Source organism: Procambarus clarkii, chromosome 14 (assembly GCF_040958095.1).
Source record: "Procambarus clarkii isolate CNS0578487 chromosome 14, FALCON_Pclarkii_2.0, whole genome shotgun sequence".
Lineage (NCBI taxonomy): Eukaryota > Metazoa > Arthropoda > Malacostraca > Decapoda > Cambaridae > Procambarus > Procambarus clarkii.
Genome location: NC_091163.1, coordinates 33,723,791 through 33,750,127, shown reverse-complemented (window position 1 = coordinate 33,750,127; position 26,337 = coordinate 33,723,791).

The following is a 26,337-nucleotide window of genomic DNA, read 5'->3' as shown; positions in this document are numbered from 1 at the left end:
CACATCTGGCCTCCCTGCATGGTGCCTGGAGTGTGTCCACATCTGGCCTCCCAGCATGGTGCCTGGGGTGTGTACACATCTGGCCTCCCAGCATGGTGCCTGGGGTGTGTACACATCTGGCGTCCCAGCATGGTGCCTGGGCGTGTCCACATCTGGCCTCCCAGCAAGGTGCCTAGGTGTGTGTCCACATCTGGCCTCCCAGCATAGTGCCTGGGGTGTGTCAACATCTGGCCTCCCAGCATGGTGCCTGGGTGTGTCCACATCTGGCCTCCCAGCATGGTGCCTGGGTGTGTCCACATCTGGCCTCCCAGCATGGTGCCTGGGGTGTGTCCACATCTGGCCTCCCAGCACGGTGCCTGGGGTGTGTCCACATCTGGCCTCCCAGCATGGTGTCTGAGGTGTGTTCACATCTGTCCTCCCAGCATGGTGCCTGGGTGTGTCCACATCTGGCCTCCCAGCATGGTGCCTGGGTGTGTCCACATCTGGCTTCCCTGCATGGTGTCTGGGGGAGTCCACATCTGGCCTCCCAGCATGGTGCCTGGGTGTGTCCACATCTGGCCTCCCTGCATTAAGCCTGGGTGTGTCCACATCTGGCCTCCCAGCATAGTGCCAGGGGTGTGTCCACATCTGGATTCCCTGCATGGTGTCTGGGGGAGTCCACATCTGGCCTCCATGCATGGTGCCTGGGTGTGTCCACATCTGGCCTCCCTGCATGGTGCCTAGGTGTGTGTCCACATCTGGCCTCCCAGCATGGTGCCTGGGGTGTGTCCACATCTGGCCTCCCAGCATGGTGCCTGGGTGTGTCCACATCAAGCCTCCCAGCATGGTGCCTGGGTGTGTCCACATCTGGCCTCCCAGCATGGTGCCTGGGGTGTGTCCACATCTGGCCTCCCAGCATGGTGCCTGGGGTGTGTCCACATCTGGCCTCCCTGCATGGTGCCTGGGTGTGTCCACATCTGGCCTCCCAGCATGGTGCCTGGGGTGTATCCACGTCTGGCCTCCCTGCATGGTGCCTGGGGTGTGTCCACATCTGGCCTCCCAGCATGGTGCCTGGGGTGTGTCCACATCTGGCTTCCTTGCATGGTGTCTCGGGGAGTCCACATCTGGCTTCCCAGCATGGTGCCTGGGTGTGTCCACATCTGGCCTCCCAGCATGGTGCCTGGGTGTGTCCACATCTGGCCTCCCTGCATGGTGCCCAGGTGTGTGTCCACATCTGGCCTCCCAGCATGGTGCCTGGGGTGTGTCCACATCTGGCCTCCCAGCATGATGCCTGGGTGTGTCCACATCAAGCCTCCCAGCATGGTGCCTGGGTGTGTCCACATCTGGCCTCCCAGCATGGTGCCTGGGGTGTGTCCACATCTGGCCTCCCAGCATGGTGCCTGGGGTGTGTCCACATCTGGCCTCCCAGCATGGAGCCTGGGTATGTCCACATCTGGCCTCCCAGCATGGAGCCTGGGTGTGTCCACATCTGGCCTCCCAGCACGGTGCCTGGGTGTGTCCACATCTGGCCTCCCTGCATTAAGCCTGGGTGTGTCCACATCTGGCCTCCCAGCATGGTGCCTGGGGTGTATCCACATCTGGCTTCCCTGCATGGTGTCTGGGGGAGTCCACATCTGGCCTCCCAGCATGGTGCCTGGGTGTGTCCACATCTGGCCTCCCTGCATGGTGCCTAGGTGTGTGTCCACATCTGGCCTCCCAGCATGGTGCCTGGGGTGTGTCCACATCTGGCCTCCCAGCATGGTGCCTGGGTGTGTCCACATCAAGCCTCCCAGCATGGTGCCTGGGTGTGTCCACATCTGGCCTCCCAGCATGGTGCCTGGGGTGTGTCCACATCTGGCCTCCCAGCATGGTGCCTGGGGTGTGTCCACATCTGGCCTCCCTGCATGGTGCCTGGGTGTGTCCACATTAGGCCTCCCAGCATGGAGCCTGGGTGTGTCCACATCTGGCCTCCCTGCATGGTGTCTGGGTGTGTCCACATCTGGCCTCCCTGCATGGTGCCTGGGTGTGTCCACATCTGGCCTCCCTGCTTGGTGTCTGGGTGTGTCCACATCTGGCCTCCCTGCATGGTGCCTGGGTGTGTCCACATCTGGCCTCCCTGCATGGTGCCTGGGTGTGTCCACATCTGGCCTCCCTGCATGGTGCCTGGGTGTGTCCACATCTGGCGTCCCAGCATGGTGCCTGGGCGTGTCCACATCTGGCCTCCCAGCAAGGTGCCTAGGTGTGTGTCCACATCTGGCCTCCCAGCATGGTGCATGGGGTGTGTCAACATCTGGCCTCCCAGCATGTTGCCTGGGTGTGTCCACATCTGGCCTCCCAGCATGGTGCCTGTGTGTGTCCACATCTGGCCTCCCAGCATGGTGCCTGGGGTGTGTCCACATCTGGCCTCCCAGCACGGTGCCTGGGGTGTGTCCAACTCTGGCCTCCCAGCATGGTGTCTGAGGTGTGTCCACATCTGTCCTCCCAGCATGGTGCCTGGGTGTGTCCACATCTGGCCTCCCAGCATGGTGCCTGAGTGTGTCCACATCTGGCCTCCCTGCATGGTGTCTGGGTGTGTCCACATCTGGCCTCCCTGCATGGTGCCTGGGTGTGTCCACATCTGGCCTCCCTGCATGGTGCCTGGGTGTGTCCACATCTGGCCTCACAGCATGGTGCCTGGGATGTGTCCACATCTGGCCTCCCTGCATGGTGTCTGGGTGTGTCCACATCTGGCCTCCCTGCATGGTGCCTGGGTGTGTCCACATCTGGCCTCCCTGCTTGGTGTCTGGGTGTGTCCACATCTGGCCTCCCTGCATGGTGCCTGGGTGTGTCCACATCTGGCCTCCCTGCATGGTGCCTGGGTGTGTCCACATCTGGCCTCACAGCATGGTGCCTGGGATGTGTCCACATCTGGCCTCCCTGCATGGTGCCTGGGTGTGTCCACATCTGGCCTCCCTGCTTGGTGTCTGGGTGTGTCCACATCTGGCCTCCCTGCATGGTGCCTGGGTGTGTCCACATCTGGCCTCCCTGCATGGTGCCTGGGTGTGTCCACATCTGGCCTCCCAGCATGGTGCCTGGGATGTATCCACGTCTGGCCTCCCTGCATGGTGCCTGGGGTGTGTCCACATCTGGCCTCCCAGCATGGTGCCTGGGGTGTGTCCACATCTGGCTTCCCTGCATAGTGTCTCGGGGAGTCCACATCTGGCTTCCCAGCATGGTGCCTGGGTGTGTCCACATCTGGCCTCCCAGCATGGTGCCTGGGTGTGTCCACATCTGGCCTCCCTGCATGGTGCCCAGGTGTGTGTCCACATCTGGCCTCCCAGCATGGTGCCTGGGGTGTGTCCACATCTGGCCTCCCAGCATGATGCCTGGGTGTGTCCACATCAAGCCTCCCAGCATGGTGCCTGGGTGTGTCCACATCTGGCCTCCCAGCATGGTGCCTGGGGGGTGTCCACATCTGGCCTCCCAGCATGGTGCCTGGGGTGTGTCCACATCTGGCCTCCCAGCATGGAGCCTGGGTATGTCCACATCTGGCCTCCCTGCATGGAGCCTGGGTGTGTCCACATCTGGCCTCCCAGCACGGTGCCTGGGTGTGTCCACATCTGGCCTCCCTGCATTAAGCCTGGGTGTGTCCACATCTGGCCTCCCAGCATGGTGCCTGGGTGTGTCCACATCTGGCCTCCCAGCATGGAGCCTGGGTGTGTCCACATCTGGCCTCCCAGCATGGTGCCAGGGGTGTGTCCACATCTGGCCTCCCAGCATGGTGCCTGGGTGTGTCCACATCTGGCCTCCCAGCATGGTGCCTGGGTGTGTCCACATTTGGCCTATCTGCATGGAGCCTGGGTGTGTCCACATCTGGCCTCCCAGCATGGTGCCTGGGGTGTGTCCACATCTGGCCTCCCAGCATGGTGCCTGGGTGTGTCAACATCTGGCATCCCAGCATGGTGCCTGGGGTGTGTCCACATCTGGCCTCCCAGCATGGTGCCTGGGGTGTGTACACATCTGGCTTCCCTGCATGGTGCCTGGGGTGTGTCCACATTTGGCCTCCCAGCATGGTGCCTGGGGTGTGTCAACATCTGGCCTCTCAGCATGGTGCCTGGGTGTGTCCACATCTGGCTTCCCAGCATGGTGCCTGGGTGTGTCCACATCTGGCCTCCCAGCATGGTGCCTGGGGGAGTCCACATCTGGCCTCCCTGCATGGTGCCTGGGGTGTGTCCACATCTGGCCTCCCAGCATGGTGCCTGGGGTGTGTACACATCTGGCCTCCCAGCATGGTGCCTGGGGTGTGTCCACATCTGGCGTCCCAGCATGGTGCCTGGGCGTGTCCACATCTGGCCTCCCAGCAAGGTGCCTAGGTGTGTGTCCACATCTGGCCTCCCAGCATGGTGCCTGGGGTGTGTCAACATCTGGCCTCCCAGCATGGTGCCTGGGTGTGTCCACATCTGGCCTCCCAGCATGGTGCCTGGGTGTGTCCACATCTGGCCTCCCAGCATGGTGCCTGGGGTGTGTCCACATCTGGCCTCCCAGCACGGTGCCTGGGGTGTGTCCACATCTGGCCTCCCAGCATGGTGTCTGAGGTGTGTCCACATCTGTCCTCCCAGCATGGTGCCTGGGTGTGTCCACATCTGGCCTCCCAGCATGGTGTCTGAGGTGTGTCCACATCTGTCCTCCCTGCATGGTGCCTGGGTGTGTCCACATCTGGCCTCCCTGCATGGTGCCTGGGTGTGTCCACATCTGGCCTCACAGCATGGTGCCTGGGATGTGTCCACATCTGGCCTCCCTGCATGGTGTCTGGGTGTGTCCACATCTGGCCTCCCTGCATGGTGCCTGGGTGTGTCCACATCTGGCCTCCCTGCTTGGTGTCTGGGTGTGTCCACATCTGGCCTCCCTGCATGGTGCCTGGGTGTGTCCACATCTGGCCTCCCTGCATGGTGCCTGGGTGTGTCCACATCTGGCCTCACAGCATGGTGCCTGGGATGTGTCCACATCTGGCCTCCCTGCATGGTGTCTGGGTGTGTCCACATCTGGCCTCCCTGCATGGTGCCTGGGTGTGTCCACATCTGGCCTCCCTGCTTGGTGTCTGGGTGTGTCCACATCTGGCCTCCCTGCATGGTGCCTGGGTGTGTCCACATCTGGCCTCCCTGCATGGTGCCTGGGTGTGTCCACATCTGGCCTCACAGCATGGTGCCTGGGATGTGTCCACATCTGGCCTCCCTGCATGGTGTCTGGGTGTGTCCACATCTGGCCTCCCTGCATGGTGCCTGGGTGTGTCCACATCTGGCCTCCCTGCTTGGTGTCTGGGTGTGTCCACATCTGGCCTCCCTGCATGGTGCCTGGGTGTGTCCACATCTGGCCTCCCTGCATGGTGCCTGGGTGTGTCCACATCTGGCCTCCCAGCATGGTGCCTGGGGTGTGTCCACATCTGGCCTCCCAGCACGGTGCCTGGGGTGTGTCCACATCTGGCCTCCCAGCATGGTGTCTGAGGTGTGTCCACATCTGTCCTCCCAGCATGGTGCCTGGGTGTGTCCACATCTGGCCTCCCAGCATGGTGTCTGAGGTGTGTCCACATCTGTCCTCCCTGCATGGTGCCTGGGTGTGTCCACATCTGGCCTCCCTGCATGGTGCCTGGGTGTGTCCACATCTGGCCTCACAGCATGGTGCCTGGGATGTGTCCACATCTGGCCTCCCTGCATGGTGTCTGGGTGTGTCCACATCTGGCCTCCCTGCATGGTGCCTGGGTGTGTCCACATCTGGCCTCCCTGCTTGGTGTCTGGGTGTGTCCACATCTGGCCTCCCTGCATGGTGCCTGGGTGTGTCCACATCTGGCCTCCCTGCATGGTGCCTGGGTGTGTCCACATCTGGCCTCACAGCATGGTGCCTGGGATGTGTCCACATCTGGCCTCCCTGCATGGTGCCTGGGTGTGTCCACATCTGGCCTCCCTGCTTGGTGTCTGGGTGTGTCCACATCTGGCCTCCCTGCATGGTGCCTGGGTGTGTCCACATCTGGCCTCCCTGCATGGTGCCTGGGTGTGTCCACATCTGGCCTCCCAGCATGGTGCCTGGGATGTATCCACGTCTGGCCTCCCTGCATGGTGCCTGGGGTGTGTCCACATCTGGCCTCCCAGCATGGTGCCTGGGGTGTGTCCACATCTGGCTTCCCTGCATAGTGTCTCGGGGAGTCCACATCTGGCTTCCCAGCATGGTGCCTGGGTGTGTCCACATCTGGCCTCCCAGCATGGTGCCTGGGTGTATCCACATCTGGCCTCCCTGCATGGTGCCCAGGTGTGTGTCCACATCTGGCCTCCCAGCATGGTGCCTGGGGTGTGTCCACATCTGGCCTCCCAGCATGATGCCTGGGTGTGTCCACATCAAGCCTCCCAGCATGGTGCCTGGGTGTGTCCACATCTGGCCTCCCTGCATGGTGCCTGGGTGTGTCCACATCTGGCCTCCCTGCTTGGTGTCTGGGTGTGTCCACATCTGGCCTCCCTGCATGGTGCCTGGGTGTGTCCACATCTGGCCTCCCTGCATGGTGCCTGGGTGTGTCCACATCTGGCCTCACAGCATGGTGCCTGGGATGTGTCCACATCTGGCCTCCCTGCATGGTGTCTGGGTGTGTCCACATCTGGCCTCCCTGCATGGTGCCTGGGTGTGTCCACATCTGGCCTCCCTGCTTGGTGTCTGGGTGTGTCCACATCTGGCCTCCCTGCATGGTGCCTGGGTGTGTCCACATCTGGCCTCCCTGCATGGTGCCTGGGTGTGTCCACATCTGGCCTCACAGCATGGTGCCTGGGATGTGTCCACATCTGGCCTCCCTGCATGGTGTCTGGGTGTGTCCACATCTGGCCTCCCTGCATGGTGCCTGGGTGTGTCCACATCTGGCCTCCCTGCTTGGTGTCTGGGTGTGTCCACATCTGGCCTCCCTGCATGGTGCCTGGGTGTGTCCACATCTGGCCTCCCTGCATGGTGCCTGGGTGTGTCCACATCTGGCCTCCCAGCATGGTGCCTGGGGTGTGTCCACATCTGGCCTCCCAGCACGGTGCCTGGGGTGTGTCCACATCTGGCCTCCCAGCATGGTGTCTGAGGTGTGTCCACATCTGTCCTCCCAGCATGGTGCCTGGGTGTGTCCACATCTGGCCTCCCAGCATGGTGTCTGAGGTGTGTCCACATCTGTCCTCCCTGCATGGTGCCTGGGTGTGTCCACATCTGGCCTCCCTGCATGGTGCCTGGGTGTGTCCACATCTGGCCTCACAGCATGGTGCCTGGGATGTGTCCACATCTGGCCTCCCTGCATGGTGTCTGGGTGTGTCCACATCTGGCCTCCCTGCATGGTGCCTGGGTGTGTCCACATCTGGCCTCCCTGCTTGGTGTCTGGGTGTGTCCACATCTGGCCTCCCTGCATGGTGCCTGGGTGTGTCCACATCTGGCCTCCCTGCATGGTGCCTGGGTGTGTCCACATCTGGCCTCACAGCATGGTGCCTGGGATGTGTCCACATCTGGCCTCCCTGCATGGTGCCTGGGTGTGTCCACATCTGGCCTCCCTGCTTGGTGTCTGGGTGTGTCCACATCTGGCCTCCCTGCATGGTGCCTGGGTGTGTCCACATCTGGCCTCCCTGCATGGTGCCTGGGTGTGTCCACATCTGGCCTCCCAGCATGGTGCCTGGGATGTATCCACGTCTGGCCTCCCTGCATGGTGCCTGGGGTGTGTCCACATCTGGCCTCCCAGCATGGTGCCTGGGGTGTGTCCACATCTGGCTTCCCTGCATAGTGTCTCGGGGAGTCCACATCTGGCTTCCCAGCATGGTGCCTGGGTGTGTCCACATCTGGCCTCCCAGCATGGTGCCTGGGTGTATCCACATCTGGCCTCCCTGCATGGTGCCCAGGTGTGTGTCCACATCTGGCCTCCCAGCATGGTGCCTGGGGTGTGTCCACATCTGGCCTCCCAGCATGATGCCTGGGTGTGTCCACATCAAGCCTCCCAGCATGGTGCCTGGGTGTGTCCACATCTGGCCTCCCAGCATGGTGCCTGGGGTGTATCCACATCTGGCTTCCCTGCATGGTGTCTGGGGGAGTCCACATCTGGCCTCCCAGCATGGTGCCTGGGTGTGTCCACATCTGGCCTCCCTGCATGGTGCCTAGGTGTGTGTCCACATCTGGCCTCCCAGCATGGTGCCTGGGGTGTGTCCACATCTGGCCTCCCAGCATGGTGCCTGGGTGTGTCCACATCAAGCCTCCCAGCATGGTGCCTGGGTGTGTCCACATCTGGCCTCCCAGCATGGTGCCTGGGGTGTGTCCACATCTGGCCTCCCAGCATGGTGCCTGGGGTGTGTCCACATCTGGCCTCCCTGCATGGTGCCTGGGTGTGTCCACATTAGGCCTCCCAGCATGGAGCCTGGGTGTGTCCACATCTGGCCTCCCTGCATGGTGTCTGGGTGTGTCCACATCTGGCCTCCCTGCATGGTGCCTGGGTGTGTCCACATCTGGCCTCCCTGCTTGGTGTCTGGGTGTGTCCACATCTGGCCTCCCTGCATGGTGCCTGGGTGTGTCCACATCTGGCCTCCATGCATGGTGCCTGGGTGTGTCCACATCTGGCCTCCCTGCATGGTGCCTGGGTGTGTCCACATCTGGCGTCCCAGCATGGTGCCTGGGCGTGTCCACATCTGGCCTCCCAGCAAGGTGCCTAGGTGTGTGTCCACATCTGGCCTCCCAGCATGGTGCATGGGGTGTGTCAACATCTGGCCTCCCAGCATGTTGCCTGGGTGTGTCCACATCTGGCCTCCCAGCATGGTGCCTGTGTGTGTCCACATCTGGCCTCCCAGCATGGTGCCTGGGGTGTGTCCACATCTGGCCTCCCAGCACGGTGCCTGGGGTGTGTCCAACTCTGGCCTCCCAGCATGGTGTCTGAGGTGTGTCCACATCTGTCCTCCCAGCATGGTGCCTGGGTGTGTCCACATCTGGCCTCCCAGCATGGTGCCTGAGTGTGTCCACATCTGGCCTCCCTGCATGGTGTCTGGGTGTGTCCACATCTGGCCTCCCTGCATGGTGCCTGGGTGTGTCCACATCTGGCCTCCCTGCATGGTGCCTGGGTGTGTCCACATCTGGCCTCACAGCATGGTGCCTGGGATGTGTCCACATCTGGCCTCCCTGCATGGTGTCTGGGTGTGTCCACATCTGGCCTCCCTGCATGGTGCCTGGGTGTGTCCACATCTGGCCTCCCTGCTTGGTGTCTGGGTGTGTCCACATCTGGCCTCCCTGCATGGTGCCTGGGTGTGTCCACATCTGGCCTCCCTGCATGGTGCCTGGGTGTGTCCACATCTGGCCTCACAGCATGGTGCCTGGGATGTGTCCACATCTGGCCTCCCTGCATGGTGCCTGGGTGTGTCCACATCTGGCCTCCCTGCTTGGTGTCTGGGTGTGTCCACATCTGGCCTCCCTGCATGGTGCCTGGGTGTGTCCACATCTGGCCTCCCTGCATGGTGCCTGGGTGTGTCCACATCTGGCCTCCCAGCATGGTGCCTGGGATGTATCCACGTCTGGCCTCCCTGCATGGTGCCTGGGGTGTGTCCACATCTGGCCTCCCAGCATGGTGCCTGGGGTGTGTCCACATCTGGCTTCCCTGCATAGTGTCTCGGGGAGTCCACATCTGGCTTCCCAGCATGGTGCCTGGGTGTGTCCACATCTGGCCTCCCAGCATGGTGCCTGGGTGTGTCCACATCTGGACTCCCTGCATGGTGCCCAGGTGTGTGTCCACATCTGGCCTCCCAGCATGGTGCCTGGGGTGTGTCCACATCTGGCCTCCCAGCATGATGCCTGGGTGTGTCCACATCAAGCCTCCCAGCATGGTGCCTGGGTGTGTCCACATCTGGCCTCCCAGCATGGTGCCTGGGGGGTGTCCACATCTGGCCTCCCAGCATGGTGCCTGGGGTGTGTCCACATCTGGCCTCCCAGCATGGAGCCTGGGTATGTCCACATCTGGCCTCCCTGCATGGAGCCTGGGTGTGTCCACATCTGGCCTCCCAGCACGGTGCCTGGGTGTGTCCACATCTGGCCTCCCTGCATTAAGCCTGGGTGTGTCCACATCTGGCCTCCCAGCATGGTGCCTGGGTGTGTCCACATCTGGCCTCCCAGCATGGAGCCTGGGTGTGTCCACATCTGGCCTCCCAGCATGGTGCCAGGGGTGTGTCCACATCTGGCCTCCCAGCATGGTGCCTGGGTGTGTCCACATCTGGCCTCCCAGCATGGTGCCAGGGTGTGTCCACATTTGGCCTATCTGCATGGAGCCTGGGTGTGTCCACATCTGGCCTCCCAGCATGGTGCCTGGGGTGTGTCCACATCTGGCCTCCCAGCATGGTGCCTGGGTGTGTCAACATCTGGCATCCCAGCATGGTGCCTGGGGTGTGTCCACATCTGGCCTCCCAGCATGGTGCCTGGGGTGTGTACACATCTGGCTTCCCTGCATGGTGCCTGGGGTGTGTCCACATCTGGCCTCCCAGCATGGTGCCTGGGGTGTGTCAACATCTGGCCTCTCAGCATGGTGCCTGGGTGTGTCCACATCTGGCTTCCCAGCATGGTGCCTGGGTGTGTCCACATCTGGCCTCCCAGCATGGTGCCTGGGGGAGTCCACATCTGGCCTCCCTGCATGGTGCCTGGGGTGTGTCCACATCTGGCCTCCCAGCATGGTGCCTGGGGTGTGTACACATCTGGCCTCCCAGCATGGTGCCTGGGGTGTGTCCACATCTGGCGTCCCAGCATGGTGCCTGGGCGTGTCCACATCTGGCCTCCCAGCAAGGTGCCTAGGTGTGTGTCCACATATGGCCTCCCAGCATGGTGCCTGGGGTGTGTCAACATCTGGCCTCCCAGCATGGTGCCTGGGTGTGTCCACATCTGGCCTCCCAGCATGGTGCCTGGGTGTGTCCACATCTGGCCTCCCAGCATGGTGCCTGGGGTGTGTCCACATCTGGCCTCCCAGCACGGTGCCTGGGGTGTGTCCACATCTGGCCTCCCAGCATGGTGCCTGGGTGTGTCCACATCTGGCCTCCCAGCATGGTGTCTGAGGTGTGTCCACATCTGTCCTCCCTGCATGGTGCCTGGGTGTGTCCACATCTGGCCTCCCTGCATGGTGCCTGGGTGTGTCCACATCTGGCCTCACAGCATGGTGCCTGGGATGTGTCCACATCTGGCCTCCCTGCATGGTGTCTGGGTGTGTCCACATCTGGCCTCCCTGCATGGTGCCTGGGTGTGTCCACATCTGGCCTCCCTGCTTGGTGTCTGGGTGTGTCCACATCTGGCCTCCCTGCATGGTGCCTGGGTGTGTCCACATCTGGCCTCCCTGCATGGTGCCTGGGTGTGTCCACATCTGGCCTCACAGCATGGTGCCTGGGATGTGTCCACATCTGGCCTCCCTGCATGGTGCCTGGGTGTGTCCACATCTGGCCTCCCTGCTTGGTGTCTGGGTGTGTCCACATCTGGCCTCCCTGCATGGTGCCTGGGTGTGTCCACATCTGGCCTCCCTGCATGGTGCCTGGGTGTGTCCACATCTGGCCTCCCAGCATGGTGCCTGGGATGTATCCACGTCTGGCCTCCCTGCATGGTGCCTGGGGTGTGTCCACATCTGGCCTCCCAGCATGGTGCCTGGGGTGTGTCCACATCTGGCTTCCCTGCATAGTGTCTCGGGGAGTCCACATCTGGCTTCCCAGCATGGTGCCTGGGTGTGTCCACATCTGGCCTCCCAGCATGGTGCCTGGGTGTATCCACATCTGGCCTCCCTGCATGGTGCCCAGGTGTGTGTCCACATCTGGCCTCCCAGCATGGTGCCTGAGGTGTGTCCACATCTGGCCTCCCAGCATGATGCCTGGGTGTGTCCACATCAAGCCTCCCAGCATGGTGCCTGGGTGTGTCCACATCTGGCCTCCCAGCATGGTGCCTGGGGTGTGTCCACATCTGGCCTCCCAGCATGGTGCCTGGGGTGTGTCCACATCTGGCCTCCCAGCATGGAGCCTGGGTATGTCCACATCTGGCCTCCCTGCATGGAGCCTGGGTGTGTCCACATCTGGCCTCCCAGCACGGTGCCTGGGTGTGTCCACATCTGGCCTCCCTGCATTAAGCCTGGGTGTGTCCACATCTGGCCTCCCAGCATGGTGCCTGGGTGTGTCCACATCTGGCCTCCCAGCATGGAGCCTGGGTGTGTCCACATCTGGCCTCCCAGCATGGTGCCAGGGGTGTGTCCACATCTGGCCTCCCAGCATGGTGCCTGGGTGTGTCCACATCTGGCCTCCCAGCATGGTGCCAGGGTGTGTCCACATTTGGCCTATCTGCATGGAGCCTGGGTGTGTCCACATCTGGCCTCCCAGCATGGTGCCTGGGGTATGTCCACATCTGGCCTCCCAGCATGGTGCCTGAGTGTGTCAACATCTGGCATCCCAGCATGGTGCCTGGGGTGTGTCCACATCTGGCCTCCCAGCATGGTGCCTGGGGTGTGTACACATCTGGCTTCCCTGCATGGTGCCTGGGGTGTGTCCACATCTGGCCTCCCAGCATGGTGCCTGGGGTGTGTCAACATCTGGCCTCTCAGCATGGTGCCTGGGTGTGTCCACATCTGGCTTCCCAGCATGGTGCCTGGGTGTGTCCACATCTGGCCTCCCAGCATGGTGCCTGGGGGAGTCCACATCTGGCCTCCCTGCATGGTGCCTGGGGTGTGTCCACATCTGGCCTCCCAGCATGGTGCCTGGGGTGTGTACACATCTGGCCTCCCAGCATGGTGCCTGGGGTGTGTCCACATCTGGCGTCCCAGCATGGTGCCTGGGCGTGTCCACATCTGGCCTCCCAGCAAGGTGCCTAGGTGTGTGTCCACATCTGGCCTCCCAGCATGGTGCCTGGGGTGTGTCAACATCTGGCCTCCCAGCATGGTGCCTGGGTGTGTCCACATCTGGCCTCCCAGCATGGTGCCTGGGTGTGTCCACATCTGGCCTCCCAGCATGGTGCCTGGGGTGTGTCCACATCTGGCCTCCCAGCACGGTGCCTGGGGTGTGTCCACATCTGGCCTCCCAGCATGGTGTCTGAGGTGTGTCCACATCTGTCCTCCCAGCATGGTGCCTGGGTGTGTCCACATCTGGCCTCCCAGCATGGTGTCTGAGGTGTGTCCACATCTGTCCTCCCTGCATGGTGCCTGGGTGTGTCCACATCTGGCCTCCCTGCATGGTGCCTGGGTGTGTCCACATCTGGCCTCACAGCATGGTGCCTGGGATGTGTCCACATCTGGCCTCCCTGCATGGTGTCTGGGTGTGTCCACATCTGGCCTCCCTGCATGGTGCCTGGGTGTGTCCACATCTAGCCTCCCTGCTTGGTGTCTGGGTGTGTCCACATCTGGCCTCCCTGCATGGTGCCTGGGTGTGTCCACATCTGGCCTCCCTGCATGGTGCCTGGGTGTGTCCACATCTGGCCTCACAGCATGGTGCCTGGGATGTGTCCACATCTGGCCTCCCTGCATGGTGCCTGGGTGTGTCCACATCTGGCCTCCCTGCTTGGTGTCTGGGTGTGTCCACATCTGGCCTCCCTGCATGGTGCCTGGGTGTGTCCACATCTGGCCTCCCTGCATGGTGCCTGGGTGTGTCCACATCTGCCCTCCCAGCATGGTGCCTGGGATGTATCCACGTCTGGCCTCCCTGCATGGTGCCTGGGGTGTGTCCACATCTGGCCTCCCAGCATGGTGCCTGGGGTGTGTCCACATCTGGCTTCCCTGCATAGTGTCTCGGGGAGTCCACATCTGGCTTCCCAGCATGGTGCCTGGGTGTGTCCACATCTGGCCTCCCAGCATGGTGCCTGGGTGTGTCCACATCTGGCCTCCCTGCATGGTGCCCAGGTGTGTGTCCACATCTGGCCTCCCAGCATGGTGCCTGGGGTGTGTCCACATCTGGCCTCCCAGCATGATGCCTGGGTGTGTCCACATCAAGCCTCCCAGCATGGTGCCTGGGTGTGTACACATCTGGCCTCCCAGCATGGTGCCTGGGGTGTGTCCACATCTGGCCTCCCAGCATGGTGCCTGGGGTGTGTCCACATCTGGCCTCCCAGCATGGAGCCTGGGTATGTCCACATCTGGCCTCCCTGCATGGAGCCTGGGTGTGTCCACATCTGGCCTCCCAGCACGGTGCCTGGGTGTGTCCACATCTGGCCTCCCTGCATTAAGCCTGGGTGTGTCCACATCTGGCGTCCCAGCATGGTGCCTGGGTGTGTCCACATCTGGCCTCCCAGCATGGAGCCTGGGTGTGTCCACATCTGGCCTCCCAGCATGGTGCCAGGGGTGTGTCCACATCTGGCCTCCCAGCATGGTGCCTGGGTGTGTCCACATCTGGCCTCCCAACATGGTGCCAGGGTGTGTCCACATTTGGCCTATCTGCATGGAGCCTGGGAGTGTCCACATCTGGCCTCCCAGCATGGTGCCTGAGGTGTGTCCACATCTGGCCTCCCAGCATGGTGCCTGGGTGTGTCAACATCTGGCATCCCAGCATGGTGCCTGGGGTGTGTCCACATCTGGCCTCCCAGCATGGTGCCTGGGGTGTGTACACATCTGGCTTCCCTGCATGGTGCCTGGGGTGTGTCCACATCTGGCCTCCCAGCATGGTGCCTGGGGGAGTCCACATCTGGCCTCCCTGCATGGTGCCTGGGGTGTGTCCACATCTGGCCTCCCAGCATGGTGCCTGGGGTGTGTACACATCTGGCCTCCCAGCATGGTGCCTGGGGTGTGTCCACATCTGGCGTCCCAGCATGGTGCCTGGGCGTGTCCACATCTGGCCTCCCAGCAAGGTGCCTAGGTGTGTGTCCACATCTGGCCTCCCAGCATGGTGCCTGGGGTGTGTCAACATCTGGCCTCCCAGCATGGTGCCTGGGTGTGTTAACATCTGGCCTCCCAGCATGGTGCCTGGGTGTGTCCACATCTGGCCTCCCAGCATGGTGCCTGGGGTGTGTCCACATCTGGCCTCCCAGCACGGTGCCTGGGGTGTGTCCACATCTGGCCTCCCAGCATGGTGTCTGAGGTGTGTCCACATCTGTCCTCCCAGCATGGTGCCTGGGTGTGTCCACATCTGGCCTCCCAGCATGGTGCCTGGGTGTGTCCACATCTGGCCTCCCTGCATGGTGTCTGGGTGTGTCCACATCTGGCCTCCCTGCATGGTGCCTGGGTGTGTCCACATCTCGCCTCCCTGCATGGTGCCTGGGTGTGTCCACATCTGGCCTCACAGCATGGTGCCTGGGATGTGTCCACATCTGGCCTCCCAGCATGGTGTCTGGGTGTGTCCACATCTGGCCTCCCTGCATGGTGCCTGGGTGTGTCCACATCTGGCCTCCCTGCTTGGTGTCTGGGTGTGTCCACATCTGGCCTCCCTGCATGGTGCCTGGGTGTGTCCACATCTGGCCTCCCTGCATGGTGCCTGGGTGTGTCCACATCTGGCCTCCCAGCATGGTGCCTGGGATGTGTCCACGTCTGGCCTCCCAGCATGGTGCCTGGGGTGTGTCCACATCTGGCTTCCCTGCATGGTGTCTGGGGGTGTCCACATCTGGCTTCCCTGCATGGTGCCTGGGTGTGTCCACATCTGGCCTCCCTACATGGTGCCTAGGTGTGTGTCCACATCTGGCCTCCCAGCATGGTGCCTGGGGTGTGTCCACATCTGGCCTCCCAGCATGGTGCCTGGGTGTGTCCACATCAAGCCTCCCAGCATGGTGCCTGGGTGTGTCCACATCTGGCCTCCCAGCATGGTGCCTGGGGTGTGTCCACATCTGGCCTCCCAGCATGGTGTCTGGGTGTGTCCACATCTGGCCTCCCTGCATGGAGCCTGGGTGTGTCCACATTAGGCCTCCCAGCATGTAGCCTGGGTGTGTCCACATCTGGCCTCCCTGCATGGTGTCTGGGTGTGTCCACATCTGGCCTCCCTGTATGGTGCCTGGGGTGTGTCCACATCTGGCGTCCCAGCATGGTGCCTGGGCGTGTCCACATCTGGCCTCCCAGCAAGGTGCCTAGGTGTGTGTCCACATCTGGCCTCCCAGCATGGTGCCTGGGGTGTGTCAACATCTGGCCTCCCAGCATGGTGCCTGGGTGTGTCCACGTCTGGCCTCCCAGCATGGTGCCTGGGGTGTGTCAACATCTGGCCTCCCAGCATGGTGCCTGGGTGTGTCCACATCTGGCCTCCCAGCATGGTGCCTGGGTGTGTCCACATCTGGCCTCCCAGCATGGTGCCTGGGGTGTGTCCACATCTGGCCTCCCAGCACGGTGCCTGGGGTGTGTCCACATCTGGCCTCCCAGCATGGTGTCTGGGGTGTGTCCACATCTGGCCTCCCAGCACGGTGCCTGGGGTGTGTCCACATCTGGCCTCCCAGCATGGTGTCTGAGGTGTGTCCACATCTGTCCTCCCAGCATGGTGCCTGGGTGTGTCCACATCTGGCCTCCCAGCATGGTGCCTGGGTGTGTCCACATCTGGCCTCCCTGCATGGTGTCTGGGTGTGTCCACATCTGGCCTCCCTGCATGGTGCCTGGGTGTGTCCACATCTGGCCTCCCTGCTTGGTGTCTGGGTGTGTCCACATCTGGCCACCCTGCATGGTGCCTGGGTGTGTCCACATCTGGCCTCCCTGCATGGTGCCTGGGTGTGTCCACATCTGGCCTCCCAGCATGGTGCCTGGGATGTGTCCACGTCTGGCCTCCCTGCATGGTGCCTGGGGTGTGTCCACATCTGGCCTCCCAGCATGGTGCCTGGCGTGTGTCCACATCTGGCTTCCCTGCATGGTGTCTGGGGGAGTCCACATCTGGCTTCCCTGCATGGTGCCTGGGTGTGTCCACATCTGGCCTCCCTGCATGATGCCTAGGTGTGTGTCCACATCTGGCCTCCCAGCATGGTGCTGGGGTGTGTCCACATCTGGCCTCCCAGCATGGTGCCTGGGTGTGTCCACATCAAGCCTCCCAGCATGGTGCCTGGGTGTGTCCACATCTGGCCTCCCAGCATGGTGCCTGGGGTGTGTCCACATCTGGCCTCCCAGCATGGTGCCTGGGGTGTGTCCACATCTGGCCTCCCTGCATGGAGCCTGGGTGTGTCCACATTAGGCCTCCCAGCATGGAGCCTGGGTGTGTCCACATCTGGCCTCCCTGCATGGTGTCTGGGTGTGTCCACATCTGGCCTCCCTGCATTGTGCCTGGGTGTGTCCACATCTGGCCTCCCTGCTTGGTGTCTGGGTGTGTCCACATCTGGCCTCCCTGCATGGTGCCTGGGTGTGTCCACATCTGGCCTCCCTGCATGGTGCCTGGGTGTGTCCACGTCTGGCCTCCCAGCATGGTGCCTGGGATGTGTCCACATCTGGCCTCCCAGCATGGTGCCTGGGTGTGTCCACATCTGGCCTCCCTGCATGGTGCCCAGGTGTGTGTCCACATCTGGCCTCCCAGCATGGTGCCTGGGGTGTGTCCACATCTGGCCTCCCAGCATGATGCCTGGGTGTGTCCACATCAAGCCTCCCAGCATGGTGCCTGGGTGTGTCCACATCTGGCCTCCCAGCATGGTGCCTGGGGGGTGTCCACATCTGGCCTCCCAGCATGGTGCCTGGGGTGTGTCCACATCTGGCCTCCCAGCATGGAGCCTGGGTATGTCCACATCTGGCCTCCCTGCGTGGAGCCTGGGTGTGTCCACATCTGGCCTCCCAGCACGGTGCCTGGGTGTGTCCACATCTGGCCTCCCTGCATTAAGCCTGGGTGTGTCCACATCTGGCCTCCCAGCATGGTGCCTGGGTGTGTCCACATCTGGCCTCCCAGCATGGAGCCTGGGTGTGTCCACATCTGGCCTCCCAGCATGGTGCCAGGGGTGTGTCCACATCTGGCCTCCCAGCATGGTGCCTGGGTGTGTCCACATCTGGCCTCCCAGCATGGTGCCAGGGTGTGTCCACATTTGGCCTATCTGCATGGAGCCTGGGTGTGTCCACATCTGGCCTCCCAGCATGGTGCCTGGGGTGTGTCCACATCTGGCCTCCCAGCATGGTGCCTGGGTGTGTCAACATCTGGCATCCCAGCATGGTGCCTGGGGTGTGTCCACATCTGGCCTCCCAGCATGGTGCCTGGGGTGTGTACACATCTGGCTTCCCTGCATGGTGCCTGGGGTGTGTCCACATCTGGCCTCCCAGCATGGTGCCTGGGGTGTGTCAACATCTGGCCTCTCAGCATGGTGCCTGGGTGTGTCCACATCTGGCTTCCCAGCATGGTGCCTGGGTGTGTCCACATCTGGCCTCCCAGCATGGTGCCTGGGGGAGTCCACATCTGGCCTCCCTGCATGGTGCCTGGGGTGTGTCCACATCTGGCCTCCCAGCATGGTGCCTGGGGTGTGTACACATCTGGCCTCCCAGCATGGTGCCTGGGGTGTGTCCACATCTGGCGTCCCAGCATGGTGCCTGGGCGTGTCCACATCTGGCCTCCCAGCAAGGTGCCTAGGTGTGTGTCCACATCTGGCCTCCCAGCATGGTGCCTGGGGTGTGTCAACATCTGGCCTCCCAGCATGGTGCCTGGGTGTGTCCACATCTGGCCTCCCAGCATGGTGCCTGGGTGTGTCCACATCTGGCCTCCCAGCATGGTGCCTGGGGTGTGTCCACATCTGGCCTCCCAGCACGGTGCCTGGGGTGTGTCCACATCTGGCCTCCCAGCATGGTGTCTGAGGTGTGTCCACATCTGTCCTCCCAGCATGGTGCCTGGGTGTGTCCACATCTGGCCTCCCAGCATGGTGTCTGAGGTGTGTCCACATCTGTCCTCCCTGCATGGTGCCTGGGTGTGTCCACATCTGGCCTCCCTGCATGGTGCCTGGGTGTGTCCACATCTGGCCTCACAGCATGGTGCCTGGGATGTGTCCACATCTGGCCTCCCTGCATGGTGTCTGGGTGTGTCCACATCTGGCCTCCCTGCATGGTGCCTGGGTGTGTCCACATCTGGCCTCCCTGCTTGGTGTCTGGGTGTGTCCACATCTGGCCTCCCTGCATGGTGCCTGGGTGTGTCCACATCTGGCCTCCCTGCATGGTGCCTGGGTGTGTCCACATCTGGCCTCACAGCATGGTGCCTGGGATGTGTCCACATCTGGCCTCCCTGCATGGTGCCTGGGTGTGTCCACATCTGGCCTCCCTGCTTGGTGTCTGGGTGTGTCCACATCTGGCCTCCCTGCATGGTGCCTGGGTGTGTCCACATCTGGCCTCCCTGCATGGTGCCTGGGTGTGTCCACATCTGGCCTCCCAGCATGGTGCCTGGGATGTATCCACGTCTGGCCTCCCTGCATGGTGCCTGGGGTGTGTCCACATCTGGCCTCCCAGCATGGTGCCTGGGGTGTGTCCACATCTGGCTTCCCTGCATAGTGTCTCGGGGAGTCCACATCTGGCTTCCCAGCATGGTGCCTGGGTGTGTCCACATCTGGCCTCCCAGCATGGTGCCTGGGTGTGTCCACGTCTGGCCTCCCTGCATGGTGCCCAGGTGTGTGTCCACATCTGGCCTCCCAGCATGGTGCCTGGGGTGTGTCCACATCTGGCCTCTTAGCATGATGCCTGGGTGTGTCCACATCAAGCCTCCCAGCATGGTGCCTGGGTGTGTCCACATCTGGCCTCCCAGCATGGTGCCTGGGGTGTGTCCACATCTGGCCTCCCAGCATGGTGCCTGGGGTGTGTCCACATCTGGCCTCCCAGCATGGAGCCTGGGTATGTCCACATCTGGCCTCCCTGCATGGAGCCTGGGTGTGTCCACATCTGGCCTCCCAGCACGGTGCCTGGGTGTGTCCACATCTGGCCTCCCTGCATTAAGCCTGGGTGTGTCCACATCTGGCCTCCCAGCATGGTGCCTGGGTGTGTCCACATCTGGCCTCCCAGCATGGAGCCTGGGTGTGTCCACATCTGGCCTCCCAGCATGGTGCCAGGGGTGTGTCCACATCTGGCCTCCCAGCATGGTGCCTGGGTGTGTCCACATCTGGCCTCCCAGCATGGTGCCAGGGTGTGTCCACATTTGGCCTATCTGCATGGAGCCTGGGTGTGTCCACATCTGGCTTCCCAGCATGGTGCCTGGGGTGTGTCCACATCTGGCCTCCCAGCATGGTGCCTGGGTGTGTCAACATCTGGCATCCCAGCATGGTGCCTGGGGTGTGTCCACATCTGGCCTCCCAGCATGGTGCCTGGGGTGTGTACACATCTGGCTTCCCTGCATGGTGCCTGGGGTGTGTCCACATCTGGCCTCCCAGCATGGTGCCTGGGGTGTGTCAACATCTGGCCTCTCAGCATGGTGCCTGGGTGTGTCCACATCTGGCTTCCCAGCATGGTGCCTGGGTGTGTCCACATCTGGCCTCCCAGCATGGTGCCTGGGGGAGTCCACATCTGGCCTCCCTGCATGGTGCCTGGGGTGTGTCCACATCTGGCCTCCCAGCATGGTGCCTGGGGTGTGTACACATCTGGCCTCCCAGCATGGTGCCTGGGGTGTGTCCACATCTGGCGTCCCAGCATGGTGCCTGGGCGTGTCCACATCTGGCCTCCCAGCAAGGTGCCTAGGTGTGTGTCCACATCTGGCCTCCCAGCATGGTGCCTGGGGTGTGTCAACATCTGGCCTCCCAGCATGGTGCCTGGGTGTGTCCACATCTGGCCTCCCAGCATGGTGCCTGGGTGTGTCCACATCTGGCCTCCCAGCATGGTGCCTGGGGTGTGTCCACATCTGGCCTCCCAGCACGGTGCCTGGGGTGTGTCCACATCTGGCCTCCCAGCATGGTGTCTGAGGTGTGTCCACATCTGTCCTCCCAGCATGGTGCCTGGGTGTGTCCACATCTGGCCTCCCAGCATGGTGTCTGAGGTGTGTCCACATCTGTCCTCCCTGCATGGTGCCTGGGTGTGTCCACATCTGGCCTCCCTGCATGGTGCCTGGGTGTGTCCACATCTGGCCTCACAGCATGGTGCCTGGGATGTGTCCACATCTGGCCTCCCTGCATGGTGTCTGGGTGTGTCCACATCTGGCCTCCCTGCATGGTGCCTGGGTGTGTCCACATCTGGCCTCCCTGCTTGGTGTCTGGGTGTGTCCACATCTGGCCTCCCTGCATGGTGCCTGGGTGTGTCCACATCTGGCCTCCCTGCATGGTGCCTGGGTGTGTCCACATCTGGCCTCACAGCATGGTGCCTGGGATGTGTCCACATCTGGCCTCCCTGCATGGTGCCTGGGTGTGTCCACATCTGGCCTCCCTGCTTGGTGTCTGGGTGTGTCCACATCTGGCCTCCCTGCATGGTGCCTGGGTGTGTCCACATCTGGCCTCCCTGCATGGTGCCTGGGTGTGTCCACATCTGGCCTCCCAGCATGGTGCCTGGGATGTATCCACGTCTGGCCTCCCTGCATGGTGCCTGGGGTGTGTCCACATCTGGCCTCCCAGCATGGTGCCTGGGGTGTGTCCACATCTGGCTTCCCTGCATAGTGTCTCGGGGAGTCCACATCTGGCTTCCCAGCATGGTGCCTGGGTGTGTCCACATCTGGCCTCCCAGCATGGTGCCTGGGTGTGTCCACATCTGGCCTCCCTGCATGGTGCCCAGGTGTGTGTCCACATCTGGCCTCCCAGCATGGTGCCTGGGGTGTGTCCACATCTGGCCTCCCAGCATGATGCCTGGGTGTGTCCACATCAAGCCTCCCAGCATGGTGCCTGGGTGTGTCCACATCTGGCCTCCCAGCATGGTGCCTGGGTATGTCCACATCTGGCCTCCCTGCATGGAGCCTGGGTGTGTCCACATCTGGCCTCCCAGCACGGTGCCTGGGTGTGTCCACATCTGGCCTCCCTGCATTAAGCCTGGGTGTGTCCACATCTGGCGTCCCAGCATGGTGCCTGGGTGTGTCCACATCTGGCCTCCCAGCATGGAGCCTGGGTGTGTCCACATCTGGCCTCCCAGCATGGTGCCAGGGGTGTGTCCACATCTGGCCTCCCAGCATGGTGCCTGGGTGTGTCAACATCTGGCATCCCAGCATGGTGCCTGGGGTGTGTCCACATCTGGCGTCCCAGCATGGTGCCTGGGTGTGTCCACATCTGGCCTCCCAGCATGGAGCCTGGGTGTGTCCACATCTGGCCTCCCAGCATGGTGCCAGGGGTGTGTCCACATCTGGCCTCCCAGCATGGTGCCTGGGTGTGTCCACATCTGGCCTCCCAGCATGGTGCCAGGGTGTGTCCACATTTGGCCTATCTGCATGGAGCCTGGGTGTGTCCACATCTGGCCTCCCAGCATGGTGCCTGGGGTGTGTCCACATCTGGCCTCCCAGCATGGTGCCTGGGTGTGTCAACATCTGGCATCCCAGCATGGTGCCTGGGGTGTGTCCACATCTGGCCTCCCAGCATGGTGCCTGGGGTGTGTACACATCTGGCTTCCCTGCATGGTGCCTGGGGTGTGTCCACATCTGGCCTCCCAGCATGGTGCCTGGGGTGTGTCAACATCTGGCCTCTCAGCATTGTGCCTGGGTGTGTCCACATCTGGCTTCCCAGCATGGTGCCTGGGTGTGTCCACATCTGGCCTCCCAGCATGGTGCCTGGGGGAGTCCACATCTGGCCTCCCTGCATGGTGCCTGGGGTGTGTCCACATCTGGCCTCCCAGCATGGTGCCTGGGGTGTGTACACATCTGGCCTCCCAGCATGGTGCCTGGGGTGTGTCCACATCTGGCGTCCCAGCATGGTGCCTGGGCGTGTCCACATCTGGCCTCCCAGCAAGGTGCCTAGGTGTGTGTCCACATCTGGCCTCCCAGCATGGTGCCTGGGGTGTGTCAACATCTGGCCTCCCAGCATGGTGCCTGGGTGTGTTAACATCTGGCCTCCCAGCATGGTGCCTGGGTGTGTCCACATCTGGCCTCCCAGCATGGTGCCTGGGGTGTGTCCACATCTGGCCTCCCAGCACGGTGCCTGGGGTGTGTCCACATCTGGCCTCCAAGCATGGTGTCTGAGGTGTGTCCACATCTGTCCTCCCAGCATGGTGCCTGGGTGTGTCCACATCTGGCCTCCCAGCATGGTGCCTGGGTGTGTCCACATCTGGCCTTCCTGCATGGTGTCTGGGTGTGTCCACATCTGGCCTCCCTGCATGGTGCCTGGGTGTGTCCACATCTCGCCTCCCTGCATGGTGCCTGGGTGTGTCCACATCTGGCCTCACAGCATGGTGCCTGGGATGTGTCCACATCTGGCCTCCCAGCATGGTGTCTGGGTGTGTCCACATCTGGCCTCCCTGCATGGTGCCTGGGTGTGTCCACATCTGGCCTCCCTGCTTGGTGTCTGGGTGTGTCCACATCTGGCCTCCCTGCATGGTGCCTGGGTGTGTCCACATCTGGCCTCCCTGCATGGTGCCTGGGTGTGTCCACATCTGGCCTCCCAGCATGGTGCCTGGGATGTGTCCACGTCTGGCCTCCCCGCATGGTGCCTGGGGTGTGTCCACATCTGGCTTCCCTGCATGGTGTCTGGGGGAGTCCACATCTGGCTTCCCTGCATGGTGCCTGGGTGTGTCCACATCTGGCCTCCCTACATGGTGCCTAGGTGTGTGTCCACATCTGGCCTCCCAGCATGGTGCCTGGGGTGTGTCCACATCTGGCCTCCCAGCATGGTGCCTGGGTGTGTCCACATCAAGCCTCCCAGCATGGTGCCTGGGTGTGTCCACATCTGGCCTCCCAGCATGGTGCCTGGGGTGTGTCCACATCTGACCTCCCAGCATGGTGCCTGGGGTGTGTCCACATCTGGCCTCCCTGCATGGAGCCTGGGTGTGTCCACATTAGGCCTCCCAGCATGTAGCCTGGGTGTGTCCACATCTGGCCTCCCTGCATGGTGTCTGGGTGTGTCCACATCTGGCCTCCCTGTATGGTGCCTGGGGTGTGTCCACATCTGGCGTCCCAGCATGGTGCCTGGGCGTGTCCACATCTGGCCTCCCAGCAAGGTGCCTAGGTGTGTGTCCACATCTGGCCTCCCAGCATGGTGCCTGGGGTGTGTCAACATCTGGCCTCCCAGCATGGTGCCTGGGTGTGTCCACGTCTGGCCTCCCAGCATGGTGCCTGGGGTGTGTCCACATCTGGCCTCCCAGCATGGTGCCTGGGTGTGTCCACATCTGGCCTCCCAGCATGGTGCCTGTGGTGTGTCCACATCTGGCCTCCCAGCACGGTGCCTGGGGTGTGTCCACATCTGGCCTCCCAGCATGGTGTCTGGGGTGTGTCCACATCTGGCCTCCCAGCACGGTGCCTGGGGTGTGTCCACATCTGGCCTCCCAGCATGGTGTCTGAGGTGTGTCCACATCTGTCCTCCCAGCATGGTGCCTGGGTGTGTCCACATCTGGCCTCCCAGCATGGTGCCTGGGTGTGTCCACATCTGGCCTCCCTGCATGGTGTCTGGGTGTGTCCACATCTGGCCTCCCTGCATGGTGCCTGGGTGTGTCCACATCTGGCCTCCCTGCTTGGTGTCTGGGTGTGTCCACATCTGGCCACCCTGCATGGTGCCTGGGTGTGTCCACATCTGGCCTCCCTGCATGGTGCCTGGGTGTGTCCACATCTGGCCTCCCAGCATGGTGCCTGGGATGTGTCCACGTCTGGCCTCCCTGCATGGTGCCTGGGGTGTGTCCACATCTGGCCTCCCAGCATGGTGCCTGGCGTGTGTCCACATCTGGCTTCCCTGCATGGTGTCTGGGGGAGTCCACATCTGGCTTCCCTGCATGGTGCCTGGGTGTGTCCACATCTGGCCTCCCTGCATGGTGCCTAGGTGTGTGTCCACATCTGGCCTCCCAGCATGGTGCTGGGGTGTGTCCACATCTGGCCTCCCAGCATGGTGCCTGGGTGTGTCCACATCAAGCCTCCCAGCATGGTGCCTGGGTGTGTCCACATCTGGCCTCCCAGCATGGTGCCTGGGGTGTGTCCACATCTGGCCTCCCAGCATGGTGCCTGGGGTGTGTCCACATCTGGCCTCCCTGCATGGTGTCTGGGTGTGTCCACATCTGGCCTCCCTGCATTGTGCCTGGGTGTGTCCACATCTGGCCTCCCTGCTTGGTGTCTGGGTGTGTCCACATCTGGCCTCCCTGCATGGTGCCTGGGTGTGTCCACATCTGGCCTCCCTGCATGGTGCCTGGGTGTGTCCACGTCTGGCCTCCCAGCATGGTGCCTGGGATGTGTCCACATCTGGCCTCCCAGCATGGTGCCTGGGGTGTGTCCACATCTGGCCTCCCAGCATGGAGCCTGGGTGTGTCCACATCTGGCCTCCCAGCACGGTGCCTGGGTGTGTCCACATCTGGCCTCCCAGCATTAAGCCTGGGTGTGTCCACATCTGGCCTCCCAGCATGGTGCCTGGGTGTGTCCACATCTGGCCTCCCAGCATGGAGCCTGGGTGTGTCCACATCTGGCCTCCCAGCATGGTGCCTGGGGTGTGTCCACAGCTGGCCTCCCAGCATGGTGCCTGGGTGTGTCCACATCTGGCCTCCCAGCATGGTGCCAGGGTGGGTCCACATTTGGTCTATCTGCATGGAGCCTGGGTGTGTCCACATCTGGCCTCCCAGCATGGTGCCTGGGTGTGTCCACATCTGGCCTCCCTGCATTAAGCCTGGGTGTGTCCACATCTGGCCTCCCAGCATGGTGCCTGGGTGTGTCCACATCTGGCCTCCCAGCATGGAGCCTGGGTGTGTCCACATCTGGCCTCCCAGCATGGTGCCTGGGGTGTGTCCACATCTGGCCTCCCAGCATGGTGCCTGGGTGTGTCCACATCTGGCCTCCCAGCATGGTGCCAGGATGTGTCCACATTTGGCCTATCTGCATGGAGCCTGGGTGTGTCCACATCTGGCCTCCCAGCATGGTGCCTGGGGTGTGTCCACATCTGGCCTCCCAGCATGGTGCCTGGGTGTGTCAACATCTGGCATCCCAGCATGGTGCCTGGGGTGTGTCCACATCTGGCCTCCCAGCATGGTGCCTGGGGTGTGTACACATCTGGCTTCCCTGCATGGTGCCTGGGGTGTGTCCACATCTGGCCTCCCAGCATGGTGCCTGGGGTGTGTCAACATCTGGCCTCTCCGCATGGTGCCTGGGTGTGTCCACATCTGGCTTCCCAGCATGGTGCCTGGGTGTGTCCACATCTGGCCTCCCAGCATGGTGCCTGGGGGAGTCCACATCTGGCCTCCCTGCATGGTGCCTGGGGTGTGTCCACATCTGGCCTCCCAGCATGGTGCCTGGGGTGTGTACACATCTGGCCTCCCAGCATGGTGCCTGGGGTGTGTACACATCTGGCGTCCCAGCATGGTGCCTGGGCGTGTCCACATCTGGCCTCCCAGCAAGGTGCCTAGGTGTGTGTCCACATCTGGCCTCCCAGCATGGTGCCTGGGGTGTGTCAACATCTGGCCTCCCAGCATGGTGCCTGGGT